Source organism: Panthera leo, chromosome B4 (assembly GCF_018350215.1).
Source record: "Panthera leo isolate Ple1 chromosome B4, P.leo_Ple1_pat1.1, whole genome shotgun sequence".
Classification (NCBI taxonomy): Eukaryota; Metazoa; Chordata; class Mammalia; order Carnivora; family Felidae; genus Panthera; species Panthera leo.
The window spans coordinates 72385244-72408057 of NC_056685.1; the positions used below are offsets into that span (position 1 = coordinate 72385244).

General features: G+C 37.6%; 1 long non-coding RNA gene across 2 annotated transcripts; it reads left to right on the plus strand.

Annotated features, from left to right (window-relative positions):
* Positions 1-3289: 3289 nt before the first annotated feature.
* LOC122225618 lies at positions 3290-21123 on the plus strand. 2 transcript variants are annotated; one of them, XR_006205261.1, is made up of 3 exons: positions 3290-3556; positions 18955-19164; positions 20983-21123. It is a non-coding gene; the product is annotated as an uncharacterized LOC122225618 (long non-coding RNA). The 2 variants fall into 2 exon arrangements; XR_006205262.1 differs by lacking the exon at positions 20983-21123 and adding an exon at positions 20089-20328.
* Positions 21124-22814: the final 1691 nt, after the last annotated feature.

Genomic DNA, 22814 nt, shown 5'->3' on the forward strand with positions numbered 1-22814 from the left:
GACATTCATTTATTTAACACACGTATATTGAATTCTTGTTATATTCCAGGCACTGTGCTAGGCACAGAGGAACAGCGATTAAGGAGACAAAGTTCTTACTCTTATGGAGCTCTTGGGCTAGCAGGGAAAACAAAAGCAATAAATAAGTTCAGCAAAGAAGAGGAGAGGCTATGGAACAATGTGTGTGTGATGTCAGAGCTGGGGGTGTGGGCTGGTTGCTTCACCCAGTTTGGGAAATGAAGGAAGGCTTCCAGGAGGAAAAGGCACTTAAGCCTAAATTTTGCAATGGCTAAAATGCTTAAATGATCTGGGCCATCTCTTTATCTTCAGTCAATGTCTTTCTCACTCTTCATGTTCTGGAACTAGACCCCTTTCAATTCTTTTTAGCCTTTGGACCTTTGTACATGCTTTCTCCTTGGCTTGGAATTTTCTTATTTCCCTTACCTAAGGAGTTATTGTTTATCCTATGAGGTTTATCTTAAATAGTACCCCCACAAAGTTTTCCCCGTGTCTCCAAGATGAGATCAATATCCCTACTTTACTCCCTTGAAATCGTCCTGCATTTCAGCTTCCTATCACTTATCACAATAGTAATTATTTGAGGATTATTTGTTTAATGCCAGTATTCCCTCCTAGATTATAAGGTTTGTTGGACAGGATTATGTCCTCTCATTACCTATATTCTGAGCAGTTAACACAATATCTGAAACCTGATAAATACTCAGCATTTCATTTTGTAAACAAAACCAAGACCTAAAGAATAAAAAAGAATAGTTGGGAAGAGGGAGTAATAGGGTAAGGAATAGCAGATATGGAGGCCCTGAGGTAGAACAGACCACTACTCAGCAAAGGCACTGAAAGGAGACCTGTCTGGTTGGGTTCTAGGCAGATAGATGTTAAGAGATAAGCCTAAAGAGGTAGTCAATGTGAAGACAATGAAGTGTTGAAAACCAGGGAATCTCTCACCAGACCTATGTTTTTAAAAGCCTACTCTGGCTGCTTTATGGAGAGTAATTTCAGGGGAGCAAGAGTGAATAATGACATCATTGGATGGCTTTTCCTAGAGTTGAGGTGCTAATAACATTGGGTGGGGAAGTGGTGGTAGAAAGTGAAACGTAAGGACACTCAGGCAAGGTATTTAGGAGCTAGAACTGATGGAGCTTGGTGGTGGACTGAATGTGGGGACAAAGGAGAGGAAAGTTTGTCACAGTTGACATGTAGATTTTTGGTTTGTATATATTATCAGCACCATTTACCAAAGGTGGGAACAATGAACCCCCTGGGTCACATAGAGCTCCTCTAGCAATGTCCGAGTCATTCTAAGAACATAGATGCTGAGACTTCAAGGGCAAACTTAGAGCCATGGAACTTTAGAGACCACCAGAGGGACCTTAGCGACCAATCCAGAATATGTGTACTCATAATACTTTTGTATTATATATAATACCGCTGTGCCATGGTGCCAATGCTCCTATACCTCAGTAAACTGGCAGGTGATTGACAATCCCTATCTGGTTAGTGCAGTATATTAGTGTGATTATAGATTTCTTTTCTATATCCAGAGGTGGACTTTTTGCTTCTAAATCTGGGGTTGGCAAAATTTTTCTGTAAAGGGCCAGACAGTAAATATTTTAGGCTTCAGAGATGATACAGCTTCTGTTGCAGCTATCCGACTTGGCCATTGTAGCTTAAAAGCAGCTACAGAGTGTGTAAACAAATGAACATTGCTGTATTTCAATGCACATGTATTTGTGGACACTCACTTTTGAATTTCATGTAATTTTCATGTCACAAAAGAAGTCCTCCTTTTGAGTTTTTCAACCAATTGAAAACGTAAATCCCATTCTTAGTTCACAGACTTTACAGCTACAGTATTTGGTCCATAGGCTGGAGTTTGGGACCTTCTAAATGAGGGACTTCTGCACAAACACATGGAATCACAAAGTACAGGTAAAGAAAAGCAAGTTTTAATGTCATGTCCTGATTTCATGTAATCCAATGAGGAAAAGGGGAGAAGATTTCTAGCCAAGAAGAGGTATTAAAGTTTCTCATGATTCCAGGGAATTGTGAGCTTCTGAAGCAAAAGGAAAGGGGGAATCATTCCATGTTGTCTGGTTGGGAGCAGCAGACCTCAGTGGCCCTAAAATGGAGTGCCTCACGCTGCCAGGTACAGTTCTGATTCATATTCTTTTTTTTAATGTTTATTTAGTTTTGAGAGAGAGAGAGAGAGAGAGAGAGAGATTGAGAGTGTTTTGAGCAGGGGAAGGGCAGAGAGAGGGGTACAGAAGATCTGAAATGGGTCATATTCTTATTCTTACTCAGGGCTCAGGTACATCAAGTGAACCAGACATAGAAACTCACCAGTTCTTTTTAATGCTTATTTATTTATTTTGAGAGAGAGAGAGAGAGAGTATGCACAAGCAGGGGAGGGGCCAAGAGAGAGGGAGAGAAATTCCACGTAGGCTCCATGCTGTCAGCAAAGAGCCCAATGCAAGGCTTGAACCCAAAACTGTGAGATCATGATCTGAACCAAAATCAAGAGTCGCACGCTTAACCCACTGAGCCACTCAGGATCCCCAGTTCTTTTTGGATATAAAGTTAAATGTCAATCACATTCTTAGTTTTCAAGCATAACACTGGTACCTAGATCCAAACCACTGTATTATCAAGTTGGCTAAACTAGCCTCATATAAAAGACCTACAGGCTTCAATGACTTCAGGGACAATATAAAGATTAAAGAAAGATAGTATCATTACAAAGTGACATTTGCTTAATGAACTTCAAGTTATCTCTAAATCAATTTCTCTGGATCTCCTAGCAAAACCTACAAACTCTAAAGATTATCTGCAGACCAAGAATATGTACATCATCAGAGCTGGATGTATATATATCACCATATATGCTCATCAATGCTTTTTTAAATAAATTATAATTGTATGTATATAATTCTTTACATCAAAGTGTTTAACTTCTGGACTATGAACTACTTGAGGCTAGGGATCTTATCTCTGAATTATCAGTATCTACCATAATTACTTCACAAAGATGATGCCTAATAAATGTTATTTGAATGAATTAATGAAAAGGTCAAAATATTATTACAATTGTTAATGGGGAAAAAAGTAACATATACTTTTGTTGCAAAATACAAAACCTTATCTTAAAATAGACACTAAGGAATAAATTTGTATATGCACCTATCAGAATTCTACTCTGGAGACAGAGGTCTATGATGAAATAAAGGCATAGAATTCTTGCTTACTTACCTGAGAACCAAGTGGGATTGTATTCATCAAATACCCCTGGGGCTACACTGCTGGATCTGCCAATCTCACCGGCTTCTCTCTTGCCACCTTCAGCAGCACAGGCTGAAAAATATAGACTGACTTTCTGTTTCTGCTGTAGCAGGGAAGGTCATGTGCCCATATTATGGCCAGTGTGCTGTAACTTGAGGTCTCTCAGTGCTTTCCTGACAGAGTCTGATAACTGGAACCAACTTGCCTCTTCTTTCTGCTTTGAGTATGGGGCAGCAGGAACCAATCTGCAACCATAAGGGTAAGGCCAAAAGAATGCCCACACACATTCTGGCATTACTGAGCTGACGAACCAATGCCTGAATCTTTCTATCTCTCAACTTCCTATATGAGAAAAAGAAAATATATTAAACTGCGTATAGAATATATTCTTTGTCTTGCAAATGAACATAGTCCTAACTGATGCAAATTCTATTTTGCAAAATAAAAACTCTTAAGCACCAACTACTTTATTTTTTTTAAGTTTGTTTATTTTTATTTTTAAAAAAATTTTTTTTAACGTTTATTCATTTTAGAGACAGAGAGAGACAGAGCATGAATGGGGGAAGGTCAGAGAGAGAGGGAGACACAGAATCTGAAACAGGCTCCAGGCTCTGAGCTGTCAGCACAGAGCTCGATGCGGGGCTCGAACTCACCGACCGCGAGATCATGACCTGAGCCGAAGTCGGTCGCCCAACCGACTGAGCCACCCAGGCGCCCCATAAGTTTGTTTATTTTGAGAGAGAGAGAGAGTGTGTGTGTGGGGGGGGGGGGGGCGGGCATGTGTGCATGTGTGCGGGTGCCAGTAGGGGAGGGACAGAGAGAGAGAGAGAGAGAGAATCTCAAGCAGGCTCAATGGTCAGTGCAGACCCCAACCTGGGGCTCCATCTCATGACCATGAGATCATGAGCTGAGCCTAAATCAAGTGGGTCACTTAACCAGCTGAGCCACCAACGCACCCCACCAAATAAGTACTTTAATCTCCATATGTTAGAAGTCAGTCACTAAATATTATTACTTTATGTTTAATTACAGATTATTTGGAGGTCCTTTTTAAACTTCTGGTCCCCTAGCTCTTTAAACCACTGCCACTCATTGCTTGCTCCTTTAGCACCTCTGCACTTTTTCTGAGCACTAATCTCTCAAGAAAATCTTTCTTCTACTCAATTCTCTGAAGCACAAATACATTAATATTCTATAATTCGTTTCTCTCTTAAATGATGTGGATTTATTTCATCCAAATTTGTTATGACATATTTCCAAAAAGATATAAGGTTACTTATATCAAGACTTACATAGAAGACTGACATCAGCCAGATGGCACACTAGTAAGATCTATACCCTCACTGTCCCACAGAAACACCAAATACACAGCAACTTACAGACCAAAGTAGCTTTGTGAGAATTCTAGAAATCAGTTAAAAAGTTGTAGCAAATGAATGACTAACCAAAGAAAGTCACACTCAAAAGTTAGGAAATTTCAGGATATCTCTGCCAATCCTTGCCCCATTTCATCCCCAGGGCACTGAGGCACTATTAGAAGATGCCCAGTTGCGAATTCCAACCTCGGGGCAGAAAGAAACAAGAGGAAATTGCTTGTGATGTTCTGTCTTGTCTGGAGGATACCTGAGGGATTGGTTTCTGTCTCACCTTACTAGGGGACAGATGGGAATGGTGGCATAGTTTGGATATCAGGTCAGAGGCCTGTGGAAGCAGTGGCGGGCACTGTGGCACATGAATGCTGCAGGAAGGCTACACACCAACAGATACCTGGGTCAAGAGATTATGTACAGAGGAATACAGCAGAAATCTGAGGCCTTGAGAAGAAGAGTTGGGGTGTGACTCATAGGAAAATAAGACATCTAAAAGCAAACAGGAAAACAGGGAAATTGGGGAAAAAACACACACATGGGACTAAGGAAGACACATCCTCAGAAAAGGCTTGAGAGGATCTTGAGCCTTCATACTGAACTAATTAGGGAATATTTACCCCTTCCCAGACCCAATCCACAAAAACCTAGAGAGGGGCTGTTCTTTTCAAATGTCCAATTTTCAACAAAATATCACAAGGCATACAAAGAAACAGGGAAAAACGGCCAATTTAAAAAAAAAAAATGATACACCAGAACTGAAAGTAAAGAATCATAGACTTACTTCACAAAAACTTTAAAATACATGTCTTTAAATATGCTTAACGAGCTAAAGGAAACATGATAGACAAACAACATCTGAAAAATTATAAAGGAACAAAATGAGAATATCAATAAAGAGATAGAAACTATTTAATGAGATATGAGAGATAGAAATTATTTAAAAGAACCAAATACAAATTCTAGAGCTGAAAAACATAATAACAGAATTGAAAAATTCTCTAGAGGGGTTCAACAGAAGACTTGAAAAGATAGAAGAAAGAATCAGCAACTTTGAAGTCAACTTACTTAAAATTATCAAGTCTGAGAAGAAAAATGAATGAAGAAACATGAAGAAAAGCTAGGAGACTTATGGACACCATCAAGTGGACCAATGTATGCACTAAGACTGTGGTCAGAAGAATGAGAGAAAAAAAGCAAAGGACTCATCTGGAGAAACAATGATTTGGAATCCCCCAAATTTGCAAAATAACATAGATATGCATATACACAAAGCTCAACAAACTCCAAATAGGAAAATCCAGAGACCCACACTAAGACTCATTATAATCAAACTGTTGAAAGTCAAATAATTCTGAAAGCATCAAAAGAAAAGTGACTCATCATGTACAAAGGATCCTCAATAGCATTATTGGTGGATATCTCAGCAGAAACATTACAGGACAGAAGGCAGTAGGATGATATATTAAAAGTACTGAAAGAAAAAAAACTGTCAGCTGAGAATACTGTCCTTTGAAAAGGAGGGAGAAATTGAGACATTGACAGATAAACAAAACCTGAAGTAGTTCATTACCTCTAGACGTGCCCTATAAAAAAATGCTGAAGGGAGTCCTTCAAGTTGAAATGAACAGACACTATGCAGTTATTCAGAGCCATACAAAAATATAAAGTTTCTTTTGATAAAATTAAATACATGGACAAATATAAATACCTGTATATTGTATTTTTGATTCACAGCTCCCTTTTATTCCATTATAGGAATTAAAGACAAAAGCATAAAATATATTATAAATCTATATTAATGGGCACATAATATACAATGATGTAATTGGTGGCCTCAGTCAAAAACAAAGCAAAGTGCAGAAATATAAAGGAGTAGAGTTTTTGTACTCAACTGAACTTGAGTTCATAAGAGTTTAAAATAAATTATTATAATTTTAGGATGTTTTGTGTAATCCCTTTGGCAGCCAGAAAGAAAATATCTATAGAATGTACCCCCCCTACACACACACACACACGAGAGAGAGAGAGAGAGAGAGAGAGAGAGAGAGAGAGAAAGAAGAGAATCAAAATGTGTCACTACAAAAAACCAACAAATACAAGGGAACATAAGACAGAGAAAGACAAATACCATATTTTTTCTCTTATATGTGCAAACTAAAAATAAAAACAAATGAATAAACAAACAAACAAAAAGCAAAAGCAGACCCATAAACACAGAGAACTGATGGTTGCTAGAAGGGGAGTATGTAGGAGATGGGCAAAGTGGGTGAAGGGGAGTGGGAGGTACAGGCTTCTAGTTATGGAATGAATAAGTCACAGGAATAAAAGATTCAGTATAGGGAATTAATCAATGGTATTCTAAAAGCATTGTGACAGATGGTAACTATACTTGTAAGTATAGCATAATGAATAAACTTGTCAAATCACTATGCTGTACACCTAAAATGAATGTAACATTGTATGTCAAGTATACTTTAATAAAAAAAAGAAAAAGGATAATCATGATAATAAAATAATGTCACTTAGGAAAAAAAAGAAAGCAGTAATGGAAGAAATGAGAGACATAAAGTTGTAAGAAGTACAGAAACAAATAATGCCAATAGTAAGTCTTTCCATATCAGTAATTATTTAAATGTAAATGGATTGAACCTCCCAATCAAAAGATGTAGATTAGCAAAAAGGTTTTAAAAAATAGGATACGACTATACACTATTTAAAAGAGACTTACTTTAGATTTAAGGACATGCATAGGTTGAAAGTAAAAGGATAGAAAAAGATATTCCACATAAATGGTAACAAAAATTGGGCAGGGGTGGATATACTAATATCAGACAAAGACTTTAAGTCAAAACCTGTTACAAGACACAAAGATGGACATTGTATAATGATGAAACTATTTACCAAGAAGGAATAAGCTGTACAAAAAATATGCACCAAACACCAAAGCTCCTGATAGATGAAGTAAACATTGACAAATTTGAAGCATGAAATAGAAAGCTCTACAATAACAGTAGGAGACCTCAATAACACATTATCAATAATAGGACAACCAGACAGAGTATCAACAAGAAAATAGAGATCTTGAACATTATAGCCCAATTCGACCTAACAAGCACATACAGAACACTCCACTCAACAGCAGCAAGATATATATTTTTCTCAAGTGCACATGGAAATTTCTCCAGGTTAGACTATATATTGGGCCACAAAAAATGTCTTAAATTTTATTGTTTTTAATTTTTTTAATGTTTATTTATTTTTGAGAGAGAGAGAGAGAGAGACAGGGTACAAGCAGGGGAGGGGCAGAGAGAGAGAGGGAGACACAGAATCTGAAGCAGGCTCCAGGCTCTGAGAGTCAGCACAGAGCCTGACGTGGGGCTCAAACCTGCAGACCACGAGACCATGACCTGAGCTGAAGTTGGACGCTTAACCGGCTGAGCCACCCAGAAGCCCCCAAAAATGTCTTAAATTTTAAAAAGTTGATCATATAAATGATCTCTGCAACTAAAATGGGATGAAAATATACATTAATAGAAGAAGGAAAACTGGAAAATGCAAGAATATTTTGAAATGAAACAGTACCCTTTTAAACAACCAATGAGTCATAGTGGAAATCACAAGAGAATTTAGAATATTGAGACAAATGAAAATGAAAATATATCAAACAGAGATTCAGCAAAAGCAGTGCTAAGGGAGAAATTTGTAGTTGTAAATGCTTATTTAAAAAAAGATCTCAAATTAACAGCTTAACTTTATACTTTAAGGAGCTGAAAAAGAAGAACAAACTGACACAAAGATAGCAGAAGAAAATGAAACGATTCAAGCAGAGATAAACAAAATAAAGAATAGAAAAACTATAGAGAAATATCAGTGAAACCAATAGTTGTTTCTTTGAAAATGTGAATGAAATTGACAAGCCTTTTGCTAGACTATGAAAAAAAGAAAGACTCAACTAAAATTATAAATGAAAGAGGGATACTACAATAGATTTTACAGAAACAAAAAATATTATAATAGAGTATGAACAATTGTACACCAACAAATACCCCACATGAAACGGACAAGTTCCTAGAAACACAAAACCTACCATGACTAAATCATAGAGAAATAGAAAATCTGAACAGATCTCAAACTGTTAGGAGACTGAATGAATAATCAAAAACCTTCCAACAAATAAAAACTCAGGACCAGAAAACTTCATATGTAAAGTCTACCAAATATTTAAAGAAGAATTAACACTAATTCTCCTCAAGCTCTTCCAAAACATTGAAAAGGAGGGAATACTTCAAACTCATTTTATGATGCTGGTATTACATTGATACCAAATCCCAACAAATACACTGCAAGAAAACTGTAGACCAATATCCCTGATGATTCTTACTGCTAAAATCCTCAAGAAAATACTGGCAGACAGAATTCAACAACATATTAAAAGGATAATACATCATCATTAAATAGGATTTATTCCCGGTATTCAAAGATGGCTCAACATACAAATATTAAATACTGTAATACAACTCATTAACAGAACAAAGGGGAAAAAACCAAACCAACAAACAAAAAGCCCAAAACCAAAAAACCGTGATCATGTCAACTGATGCAGAAAAAGCATTCGACAAAAGTCAACACTTTTTCATGATATAAACACTCAACAAACTAGGAATAGAAGGTAACTGCTTCAACATAATAAGGCCATATTGGACAGTTAACATCAGTGGTGAAAGACTGAGAGCTTTTCCTCTAAGGTCAGGAATCAGACAAGGTGCTTACTTTCATCCTTCCATTCAACATAGTACTGAAGATCTTAGCCAGAACAATTAGGTGAGAAAAAGAAATGAAAGATATCCAAATTGGAAAGGAGGTAGTGAAATTATCTCTGTTCACAGACAACATAATTTTATATGTAGAAAGCTCTAAAAGTTACACACACACACACACACACACACACAATCTAACAGAATAAACGAATTTAGCAAAGTCACAGTATACACGATCAACATGCAAAAATCAGCTGCATTTCTCAGCATCAGTGAATAATTAAAAAAGAAATTAAGAAAACAATTCAATTTATGATGACATTAAAAAGAATAAAACACTTAGGAATAAACTTATCCAAGCAGGCAAAAGACATTTCTCCAAAGAAGATTTCTAAATGGCCAAGAATATGAAAACATGCCCAACATCACTAATTGTTAGAGAAATGTAAATCAAAACAACAGGATACCACCTCACACCCATTAGATGGTTACCAGCAAACAAACAAATAAATAAGTAGTGTTGGCAAGGATGTAGATATTTTTGGAACATTTGTACACTGTTGGTGGGAATGTAATATGGTTTAGCACTTTGGAAAACAGCATGGCAATCCCTCAAAAAATTAAAAAGAGAATTTCCATATGATCCAACAATCCAGCTTCTCAGTATGTACCCAAAAGATTCAAAAGCAGGCCCTTGGAGAAATATCTGTACACTCATGTTCATAGCAGCATTATTCAGTGGCCCAAATGTTGAAGCAACCCATTTCCATCAACAGATGAATGGATAAACAAAATGTGGTGTATGCATTTAAGCCTTAAAAAGAGAGGAAATTCTGGGACGTAGTGCAACATTCATGAAACTTGAAGACACTGTAAGCAATATAAGCCAGTCACACAAGTACAAATACTGTATGAATCCATAGGTATGTACCCAGAATAGTCAAAATCATAGAGACTGAAAGTAGAATGGGAGTTACAAGGGACTGAAGGAAGAGGAAATGGGGAATTGGGGTTGTTTTATGGGTATACAGTTGCAGCGTTTTAAGATGAAAAGAGTTCTTTAGATTGGTTGTACAACAATGTGAATGCACTTAACATTACTATAGACTTAAAAATGGTTACAATATTATATACATATACATATATATATCGCTATAATTAAAAAATTGTTTAAGACTTATACAAAAAATCAGTAAAATAAATAAAGTAATTGACAACCAGAAACAACAGATGAAATAAAATTCAGATATTCTATCATGTTAGTTAGCATGACTCCAGTGCTTAATCATCATAGCTTCCTGTCACTCAGAGCAGAAAGAGAAATGTGATAGCTTTCATAACTCTTTTACTGAAAGGGTGGGAAAATCAGTTCTCTGGAAGAGGTATAGTTTTCCTGAGCATGAAATCCTGATTCTTACTCCTTTGTAGTATCTCAGTTATTTTGTTTGTTTTGTTCTGTTTTTACTGTTCACTGGAAACTTTTGTGATTTTTCTCTTTATCTTCAATATGCAAAATTTTGCTATGATGTGTCTGTCTAGGTCTTTTTCCATTTATCTAGCTTCTGGTAGGCACTATAAATCTGATGATTTATGTCTGGGGAATTTCCTTCCATTATTCTTTTGATGATTTCCTCTCCTGGATTCTTTGTGTTCTCCTCTTCTGCCACTTCTGCCATTCTGCAACATCTACCATAATGATGGAGTTTCTGGAACTATTTTCCATGTCCCTATTTTCCTCTCATATGTTACCTTTACCTTTTTGCTCTATAATGTGGAAGAATTCCTTAATAATTTTTGGGGGTGCCTGGGTGTCTCAGTTCGTTAAGCGTCCAACTTCGGCTCAGGTCATGATTTCATGGTTTATGGGTTTGAGCCCCATGTCGGGCTCTGTGCTGACAGCTCAGAGCCTGGAGCCTGCTTCAGATTCTGTCTCCATCTCTCTCTCTGCCCCTCTCCTGCTGACTCTCTGTCTCTCTCTCTCTCAAAAAATAAAATAAACATTAAAAATTTTTTTAAATAATAATTTTCAATACTCCCACTTTGTAATTGGATATTTAGTTATCTCATTCTTCTGACAAGTTATATATTATTTATGTATCTATTTAGATTTTTATAATTATGTTTATATTTCTAGAATCCCCAGCTGGCTCTATTTTATAATAGTATTTCTCATTTTGTGGATATACTATCTTCTCTTACCCCTCTGAAAATATGACATTATAAAGATTTTTTTTTTTTTTGCGTATTAACTCTGCTCAGGTGTTGACTTTTGAATTTATCTGCTGTATCTCTTTCATGGTGTTGCTTTCCTAAGTGGTGAGTTTTAGTTTGTGTTCATCTTTGTGGTTGAGACTCCCTATTCTCCTGTCTGTAGTTACTTCTTCTATTTACTGCATGTTGACAATTGCAGTTATGGGCAAAGATCTAAAAATCCATGTCCTCATGTCATGTCCCTGAAAGCATTTTCATATGCAGTTTCAAATGGTCTAGGCTGCAGTCCTCTGAATTGTGCTCAAGGCTTCAATAAAGTCTTATTAAACAGGCAGCCTGGACCTGGCTACTACGATGGGGAATTTAGGGATGGATGCCTGCACATCTGTGCCCATGCCTGAAGCAAAGTAGTGTAGGGAGAACAGCCGCAGCAGCTAGAAGAAAATCTATCTCAAGGCAGTGAGAGGGGCCTGCAGTGGAGCTAAGTAGAGGTCGAAGCCAGATGGCCAGCTAAAGTGAGCCAACCAGGATACATGGGTGGAACATGTAAGCATGAGAGAATATATTCTCAGAGACACCTGAAAGAAAGAAAGAGGATTTCTATAGGAAAAAGGAACAGGGATTCAGATTACTGAAAGTTGGACATTAAAGGGAAATGAAATGTGGAATATTTGGATTATGTAATAAATGACATAGAGATAAACTTGAAGTGTTCATATTCTTGATGATGTCAAAAAATGTTAATAAAGAAAGTAGATATTTTCACAAGGAAGTTCACACAATACCATTAGAAGAGAATAATAATCAAGATTCTGTATATCTCCTTGACAGAAAACAAAAAAAAAATCTTATTTCAGGAACAGAATGAGTAAGAGGCCCTGGTTAAGCACAGTAATGAACTACAGAGGACAGATGACTAGGTTATGTGGTAGGAGATATTTTGAAACATTTCATAAAATTTATATTAATCAATAGATACATATATCAATGAAGCAGAATAGAGAACAGAAATAACCTACACAGGAGACCCAACTGATTTTTTACAAAGGTGGAAAAGCAATTCAATGGAGGACAGTCTCTTTAACCAATGGTACTGGGACAACTGGAATTGTACAGAAGAAAATGAACTTCAACACAAGTCTCATACCTTATGCAAAAACTAACTCAAAATGAACCATAGACTTAAATTTAAAATACAAACTATAAAACTTTTAGAAAATATCATAAGAGAACCATTGGGACCTACAGCTTAGTGATGTTCTTTGAGATATGACACCAAAAGCATAAAGGAAAAAATGATAAACTGAAATTTATCAAAATAAAAAACTTTTGCTATGTTAAAGAGCTTAAGAAGATGAAGAGACCAAGCTAGAACATGGAGAAAATATTTGCAAACCATGTACATGACAAAGGACTTGTATCTTAATGTAGAAAGAATTCTCAAAACTCCACAGTAAAACAAACAAACAACAAACACCTGATTATAAAATGGGCAAAAGACATGAAGAAACATTTCACTGTGGATATATGGATAGAAAATAAGCACATGAAAAGATGTTTGACATTACTAGCTATTTATGGAGGAAGTAAGCCTTAAGCCTGTCCTTAGATGAGTAGGGTTTTATAAATAGGAGTGGTATAAAACATAAGCTCAAGACTCACTTTGCATCCCAACAACATTCTTTGGCAATATCTTCCTTTAAATTTTTCTGTTAAGTTACATAGCACTATGTCTAGAATAGTGCTTTTGTAAAAAGAATTATATATAATCTATCTATCTATCTATCTATCATTGGGAAAATTTGAACACTAGGTGATTTGATGTCATTTAAGAGTCATTTATTAACTTAAAATATTTTTAAAAATTTTAATGTTTATTTATCTTTCAGAAAGAAAATGAGCAGAGGAGGGGCAGAGAGAGAGGGAGGCACAGAATCTGAAACAGGCTCCAGGCTCTGAGCTGTCAGCACAGAGGCCAAATGTGGGGCTTGAACTCACAAGCCATGAGATCATGACCCAAGCTGAAGTCGGCCACTTAACAAATTGAACCACCCAGGCACCCCTACTGAAAAATTTTTGAGTGTGGTCATGTATTTTAAAAGTCCTTAATGGGGCACCTGGGTGGCTCAGTTGGTTAAGCAGCCGACTTCAGTCAGGTCATGATCTCACCGTCCGTGAGTTCGAGCCCCGTGTCGGGCTCTGTGCTGACAGCTCAGAGCCTGGAGACTGTTTCAGATTCTGTGTCTCCATCTCTCTCTGACCTTCCCCCATTCATGCTCTGTCTCTCTCTGTCTCAAAAATGAATAAACATTAAAAAAAAAAAAAAATTTAAAAGTCCTTAATTCGGGGGCAACTGGGTGGCTCAGTCGGTTAAGTATCTGACTCTGGATCTCAGCTCAGGTCTCTCACAACCCTGAGTTGTGAGTGCAGGATCCACATTGGGCTCTATGCTGGGCATACAGCCTGAAGCCTACTTAAAAAAAAGAAAAAAAGTCCTTATCTTTTAGAAATAAATACTGAAGTATTTACTAAGAAATGTTATTATGTCTTAGATTTGCTTACAAATAATCCAGTGAGGAAATGAAGACAGTGGGTGGGAGTATGGATGAAAAAAGACTGACTATAAATGTGAAGTTGATAGGTTAATATTGGTTCAATATAATGTTCCATTTCTTTAAGTTTGAAATTTTTCATAATAAAGATTAAAGTAAACTAAAATATATTTACATACATGTTTCTATGTGCATAGAAAAACAAAATCTAAAGGACATGTTTCAAACTGTTAACCCTGAGGATCTCTGGAGTAGAGAATTGGAGTGAGTGAAAGGAAGGGAAATTTATGTTTTTCACTTTATGCACTTAGAGATTTTTACAGTGAACATACAATTTTTAATTAGAAAAAATAATGAGGGGTGCCTGGGTAACTCAGTCAGTTGAGCATCCAACTCCTGATTTCGGCTCAGGTCATGAACCTGAGGTTGTGAGACTGAGCCCCATGTCAAGCTCTGTAATGAACATGGAGCCTGCTCAAGATTCTCTCCTTCTGCCCCTTTCTTCTGCTTGTGCCTACTCTCTGAAAAATAAGAAAAAAGAAAAAAAAACAATGAAAAATTAAAATTTATGATTGCTTTTTTACATTTAATTCTTCTTTTAATTAGTTATACATTATAGAAATTTTTCAAAAGTATAAAATTTTAAGGAGACTCAAATATTGCTAGAAATTTATGGAAGGAGAAGCATGTAAAAAATGTTGTGAAGCTAAACTTGAGAATCTTCTTATATACAACTTGATACAGATCTTATGGCTTTTAAAAGCAACTAAAATAACCCAACTGCATGGACTCATCCATTAGATTTATATTTCTTGAAGCCCTCAGAATAATGCTGAGCAAGTCACCTACTGGAAATGTAAACAATGATCTGGAAGGGTGACTTTACCTCAGGCTCAGTTCTTGAAATTTGAGTCTTAGAAAAATACTTATTCTATTCGTAACCACTAGGGCTCAGTGTCTTCTTTAAAATGTGAAATTAATGCATTTTAGAAAACAAAATAATCACAACACTTACTTTCAACTGATACTGAATAGAAAAGAGACTGTCTTTGTAATAGTCCCTGATCTTAAAATATTCCAGGGAAATTTTGAAAGATGGGGATGCGTCATCATTAAGACACTTCTTTTATTTTCCTTTCTCCTGAGATGAGTGAGGGGAATTTTTTTGTATATTAAAAAGAAAACTAGAGGTGCCTAGGTACCTCAGTTGGTTGAGCACCCAACTCTTGATTTCGGCTCAGGTCATAAACCGAGGGTCATGGGATCAAGCCCTGCATCGGGCTCTGCACTAGCGTGCAGCCTGCTTGAGATTCTCTCTCTCTCTCTCTCTCTCTCTCTCTCTCTTTGCTCTTCTCCCCCCTGCTTGCATTCTCTCTCTCTCAAAAAGAAGAAAGAAAGAAAGAAAGAAAGAAAGAAAGAAAGAAAGAAAGAAAGGGAAAGAAAGAAGTAAGGAAAAAGAGAAAACTATATTGCCCTAGAGATGGATTTAAGTTTTTAGTCATTATTTGAATTTCTTCTTCTAAAGTGTTTCCTATGTTGTGATAGGCAAACTCACTGAGAGGAACTGAGCAGAATTGAGCCTCCCATCATATGACCGTGGGTAAATTGAGGCAAGTAGGTAGGGGCTCTGCATTTAGATGGCTGGCACTTTCTCTTTCCTTATTTATAGGCAGCCTTTCAACATAGAACTTCATATTTTTAGATTTCCAAGGGACTTCAAGGTAAACACAACTATTCGAATACACTTTATGGGGTGTTCAAATAGTTCTGCTGCTGAGTGGAAACCTTTCGGTTCTCACAGTGAATCTCTCATGTTAGCAAGCTTAAAGGTTTGTCACATCTATCAATAGTACTGACAACCTTGTCCTGTAAATACCCTTCCCCCAAAGCAGCATTTTAGGAAGTAATTATGTTCCTCTTTTGGTAATCCTGTGCTGACATAAAGAGAAGAGAAGGTCTGCAAATACTTTCTCTGTGACAAGACAGTGTTAGAGAGGCAGCATGCACCCCCACTTGCCCTGACTCCCCTCCCAATGGAAAGAAGTCTGGCAGATCAGACCAGGCAGTTATCGGGCCACGCTCTCTACTCAGTGGCATACTCAGAGCCACTGCACACGTGATGCGTGTCCTCTCACTAGTATGGCACAAAAGTGCTCATCTGGTCTGTGGGCACAGCTAGCAGGGCCTGCCCTTGCCAAGGCCACCAGGTGTCTATTCTCTCTCGGCATGAAGAATGGGGATGTGCTCTGCAGGTCTGCCGCCTTCCTTTGAGATGGGTGGTGAGAGGCCTCCATCCCCAGGCTTGCCCTGACCAGAACATCTTCCTGATATTTCATTCCCTCTGTCAACCCATCTTTTGTCTGTTCATCAGCCAGGATCCTGGGGAAGAAGAGGCGGGGGGAGATGAGTAAAAGAATGCATGTACAGAATCTCATCACAAACCCTCCAATAGCAATTTATACAGGGAATCACAATATACCCTAGAAACTCATATTGCCTTCACATATAGAAATAGTTCCACAATGTAGACTATGCCCAGTTCTGGCATCATCCGTGCAGATTCACAAGTGACTCCATCAGGGCTTGCCTTTAGCACAGCAGGTGCCTTCCCTTCCATGGGTGATGTGAGTAAACAAGTACTTCTTTGGTTTTCCCTTAGATCTCTCTAAGGGTCAACTTACTGATATGTGCATATAGTTTTAAGATTTTGAGGAATAATTGCATGAGAAAAGATTTTCAGAGGAAGGTTTTTTTTGTTTGGTTTGGTTTTTTTGTTTTGTTTCTTGTTTTGTTTTTTTAGTTTACCCCCTCATCTCCTGACAGAATAATCTGTTTATAATAGAGCACTGTAGTGTTCTACAATTAGGATTACCAGATTTAGTAAAAACAAAACAAGATGCTCAGCTAAATTTGAAAAATTTTTACCATTTTTTATTTATTTTTGAGAGATGGAGAGAGAGCATGAGTAAGGGAGGGGCACATAGAGAGGGAGACACAGAATCTGAAGCAGGTTCCAGGCTCCGAGCTGTCAACACAGAGCCCAACGCAGGATTTAAACTCACAAACCGTGAGATTATGACCTGAGCCAAAGTCAGATGCTTAACCAACTGAGCCAGGTGCCCCTGAATTGGATAAAAAATACTATACTTAGTATAAATATGTCCTATGCAATATTAGGTTGCATACATTTACTTTGTGGGACATACTTACACTAAAAATTATTTGTGTTTACCTGATATTCGTATTTAACTGGATACCCTGTATTTTATTTATAGAGTTCTATACAGGCAACCCTATCTATAGTAGAAAACTGTCACCATAGAAGCCAAAGACCTTTACGTTTTTTTTAGTTTTTTTAATTTTTTTAAATTTACATCCAAATTAGTTAGCATATAGTGCAACAATGATTTCAGAAGTAGATTCCTTAGTGCCCCTTACCCATTTAGCCCATCCCCCCCCACAACCCCTCCAGTAACCCTCAGTTTGTTCTCCATATTCATGAGTCTCTTCTATTTTGTCCTCCTCCCTGTTTTTATATTGTTTTTGTTTCCCTTCCCTTATGTTCATCTATTTTGTCTCTTAAAGTCCTCATATGAGTGAAGTCATATGATTTTTGTCTTTTTATGACTAATTTCTCTTAGCATAATGCCCTCCAGTTCCATCCACGTAGTTGCAAATGGCAAGATTTCATTCTTTTTGATTGCCAAGTAATACTCCGTTGTGTGTGTGCATATGTGTGTGTGTGTGTGTATCTATATCTATATCTATATCTATATCTATATCTATCTATCCCACATCATCTTTATCCATTTATCTATTGGTGGACATTTGGGCTCTTTCCATACTTTGGCTATTGTTGATAGTTCTGCCGTAAACATTGGGGTGCATGTGTCCCTTCGAAACAGCACACCTGTATCCCTTGGATAAATGCCTAGTAGTGCAATTGCTGGGTCGTAGGGTAGTTCTATTTTTACTTTTTTGAGGAACCTCCATACTGTTTTCCAGAGTGGCTGCACCAGCTTGCATTCTCATAAATTTTTTTAATGTTTATTTATTTTTGACAGAGAGAGAGAGACAGAGCATGAGTGGGGAAGGGACAGAGAGAGAGGGAGACACAGAATCTGAAGCAGGCTCCAGGCTCTCAGCTGTCAGCACAGAGCCCAACGTGGGGCTTGAACTCACAAACCATGAGATCATGACCTGAGCCGAAGTCGGACACCCAATTGACTGAGCCACCCAGGCACCCCGAAGCCAAAGATCTCTTAAAAGCCCAGATGTTCATTAAATAACTTCTTCTTTATCTTTAGGCAACTATATTCTCTCCTTCTTTCCTTTCTTCAGCAAATGTTTAGTAAGCATTGATTACATGCCAGATACTGTGTGTGTGTGTGTGTGTGTGTGTGTGTGTGTGTGTGTGTGTGTGTGTATGTGTGCTGGAATAAGAAAACAAGGAAGTCACAGAAAAAATTAAATATAAATAATATTTTTAAATGATGATGAAAATAAAACGGGTGACGTGATAAAGAATGTCTGAGTGGAGCTGGCTGCCTTAGCTCCAACTATCAGGGAAGTCCCCCCAAAGAGGTACTATTTCACTTGAGTCCTGGGGAAAAAGAAAGATGCAGACATAAGAAGGTTTCATAAAAATCAGCTATAAGCAGAAGGAACCATAAATATAGGAACTATGGTATATTAATTTTCTATGGATGCTGTAACAAACTACTATCATCTTGATGGTTTACAACAACACAACTAATTTTCTCAAAGTTCTAGAGGCCAGAAGTCTGAAAACAACGTGTTGGCATGGCCACACTCCCTCTGAAGTCACCAGGAGAGAATCCACTCCTCGCCTCCCTCACTTTCTCGTAACTGCCAGAATTTCTTGGTTTTTACTGGAATCGCTCCAATCTTCAAGGCCAGCATCTTCAAAGCTTCTCCTGTGTGATTGTCTGACTAATATTCCTCTCTCTCTTTCATGTAAGGACACTTGTGATGGCATTGAGGGCCCATATTAATCATATCTGTAATCCATCAATCAATCACATCCCTTTTTTGCCATATAAGTTTACATCTGCAGGTTCCAGGGATTAAGATGAGGATATATTTGGTGGGTTGGTGGGGGAGGGGATAATGTTCAGCCTACCACAGTGGGTAGGGACTCGACATGTCCTAACGGTGTGTGTGGCTGGAACAGCATGAACCAAGGGAGAGGCGCAATGAAGAGGAGAGGTAGACAGGGCCTGTGGGCCCAGGTAAGGGAGACAGGTTTTACTTTAATGGCAATGGGCAGCCAGTGAGGGGTTTTAAGCAAAGAGCGACAAGATTTACATTTTAAAAGCATTTCTCTGGTCACTTTGTAGAGGCTGGACAGTAATAGGGGCAAGAGCTAAAGGAAATGAAATTGTTAGAGCTGTGTCTCCTACCAGAGAAGGGCAGGCTGAAGCACTGGTAGCTTAGATTTGGGGAACAGCAGGGGAGGGACATTTGGGGCAGAGGGAATAGATTTTGGAGACAGAACCATGAGGATTTACTGATACATTAGATAAGGGGGTGGGGGAAGAGAATATCATTCAATTCTCCTAGGTTTGGGGCTAAATGCTAATAAAAAGCCAAATGTTGTTGTTTGATGGAACTGGGTAAGAATCTCCAGTCTCCTCTGCAAAGAGGATTTCACACAGAGTTAAGAAAAGAAGGTTTTGTTTTGTCCTAAAATCCATTTGATAAAGTAAGCATGCTTTTGGGGAAAGAAATACTCTTTTTCTTCCTTCCAAAATTGAGTCTTAACAAAGGCATCACACTTCAGAGCACGGTTAAAAAGAATGAGAGCAGCGCTGTTACAAAGATTGATGACGACTTGATGTGCACCTGTTAAAGCTGCGAACTTCTCGCCTTCTGGGTCAGGTTCACTTGGCAGGTGGCATCTTTCACGTCCAGAGTGAAGAGTGGTTCAGCAACCAGGAAATCCTGTGTACAATGATGTTTTCCACCACAAGGTGTTCATCAATAAAGAGTGGATGGCAACAAATCAATTGCTTTGTTGCAAGTCGGGCAGAGATAAGAGTGATGGGGAGAACTCCTATCAGGTGTGGGAGTTAGTTCTTGTCTGTGTTCTGTCACCAAAGACCAGTGACCCATGACCACTGCAAGTCATTCCATCCTTCCGGCCTCAGTTTCCTCAACTGTAAGGGGTAAGAGTTGTTGAGAAAGTCAAATGAAATAACGAAAGTGCCAGAAACAATGCGACCTAAGTACAACTTGTCTATATGATATCGTATCATATATCATACCATGTTGTATTATATATTTTATCATATCTGATTCCTCTAAAGCACCCTGTACTTAATTGTTGCAATACTTTTTTTAGTCAAATTTAATTAAATAGGTATAAACAACATGGCCATAAACCAGGTAGATTTGTTTGGCAAGTGCTGAGGAATTGATCATTACAGATTGGTACCATGGTTTCCTGACTCATATGCATGTGTCCTTTATCTGAAGAGAAAATGGCCAGCCCAGCTGCCCTCAGTCTAACACAAAGGATTTCAGCCTAAAACATGATACATGAGGGTCAAGTAATCTCAAATATGTTGTAGGTGACTTCATTAAAATGTCAAAGTATTAATGAAGGTCACTTGCAGCCCAGTTTTAGGACTTGAAAGAGTATTCATTACTTCCAAAGGCAAGTTGTTGGGTGAATTTGTCTGACTGAAAGAATAAAAAGTTTCATATGGTTAGAAAAAAAGTTTCATATCATTCTTGATGATTTTATTTGTATAAAATAACTTATTGTTTCAGGTTTTTATCAAGTAGATTTGAAGAGATAACTGTGACTGACTGGATTCCGCCATATCTGTGGCTACCCTGAGATCCCACAGTTTGATGTTGGAGAAAAGATAGAATTCTATGTCCTTCATATACAACATCATTTAAGAACAATAAAACATGAAGAATAAACTAAAATGAAATTTGATTTTCTCCACAACCTGTATCATTAAGATTGTTCACATAATTAAAAAGTTAGATTTAGGGGCCCCTGCGTGGCTGAGTCAGTTGAGTGACCAACTCTTGATTTTAGCTCAGGTCATGGTCTCATAATTGTGAGATCAAACCCTGCATCAGGCTCCACACTGAACATGGGGCCTGTTCGAGATTCTCTCTCTCTCCCTCTCTCTCTGACCCTTCCCTGCTTGCTTTCTCTCTCCTCAAAAAAAAAAAAAAAAAAAAGACCTGTTTTTAAAGTTAGATTTATAAGCTAATATTCTAAAACATATGTTGTCTAAATTCACTAATTCATAAATGGGTTACCTTTTAAATATTTCCCATCTTATCTAGGAGCTATTGTCACATTTTTTTATATTTCTTTTCAAAAGTCCAAACTCTATTTTCCTTTTTGTTTTCATATGGCCATCTGTTTTGATTAAAAAGATGAAATGTCATACTTAATTTAAAATCAGTATGTTCTGAGGCCATGCTGCAGACAGATCTGGACTTGGACTTATAGTACAGTCCAATAGAGCATCCTTCCAAAAATATACCTTCAAAAATAATTTATCATAACTATGGCTTTAATAACAGGTTTGTGTGTGTGTGAATATTACATGTCAAAGTCCATCAATTTTATTAGCCAAGCCAGGATAGAATGTTATTGAAGAACTGATAAAGATATTTATAATAATTGTAACTGGTAGAAATAAATGGCAAAGCTCAGATTCAGTTTGGTCTTCATGTAATTATACAAGTAGGAACCCCTTGGGTCATCTTGTCTATTTCCATGGTATTAAAGGTAACTGGACAGTATCTGGTGTCTTTTGCATCTATTGTAAAAATAAGGTAGATTGGGAAATATAAATAGAGAATAGGAGTAACCAGCAGCTTTTTAAAAATTCTATCAAGTAGTCTAGACTCACAGAAAGGTGCCCAGCCTGGTTCAGAGACATAATCACATTCTACTTAATAAACCAATGCAGATAAAAAAAAATCTACTCTGATCATGAGACCATTATTTATCCACATATTCCCACACCTTCAGAGAAAATCACAAAGATTTTCATGATAATCATCCACTATAAAAGAAAACGTAGCCTGACTTTCTACATATCTCATAAGATTCATGTTGGAAAGGAAGCCCTTAAGCATTTGTTACACCTGGCAAATTCTGCCTAGGGACCCTCTAGACTATTATCTGATAAGTGTGGTATCCATGAGGTCTGTGTCTAGGTCTGTGAACCCTGAGCCTTGTCCTTGATCCCCACATAGGTGGGCATGACTAGAGGGCATCATTATCTCTGACCTTATGAGGTCAGTTTATTTTTCCAGATGTATAAGGAAAGAGGTACTTTTTCCAGAAGTTTCTCATTTTCTAGAAGCTCAGCTCCTTATTTATATCAATATCCCCTTCAGAGTGAATGGTCTTCCGGTTATAAATCCTGGGATGTCACTGTTAAACTATTTTCCCCAAAGATCTCTATCTCTTCAAGCCCAGAACTAACCCACTCACACCCCTCCCATGAATGTTGCTTCCCCGCTCCTCTACGTAGTCTTTGGTCAGGTAGGGAAGACTCTCAAGGCTAGTGCTTCTCAAACTTCAGTGTGTACCAAATCACCTGGAAAATTAGGACACTGCCACC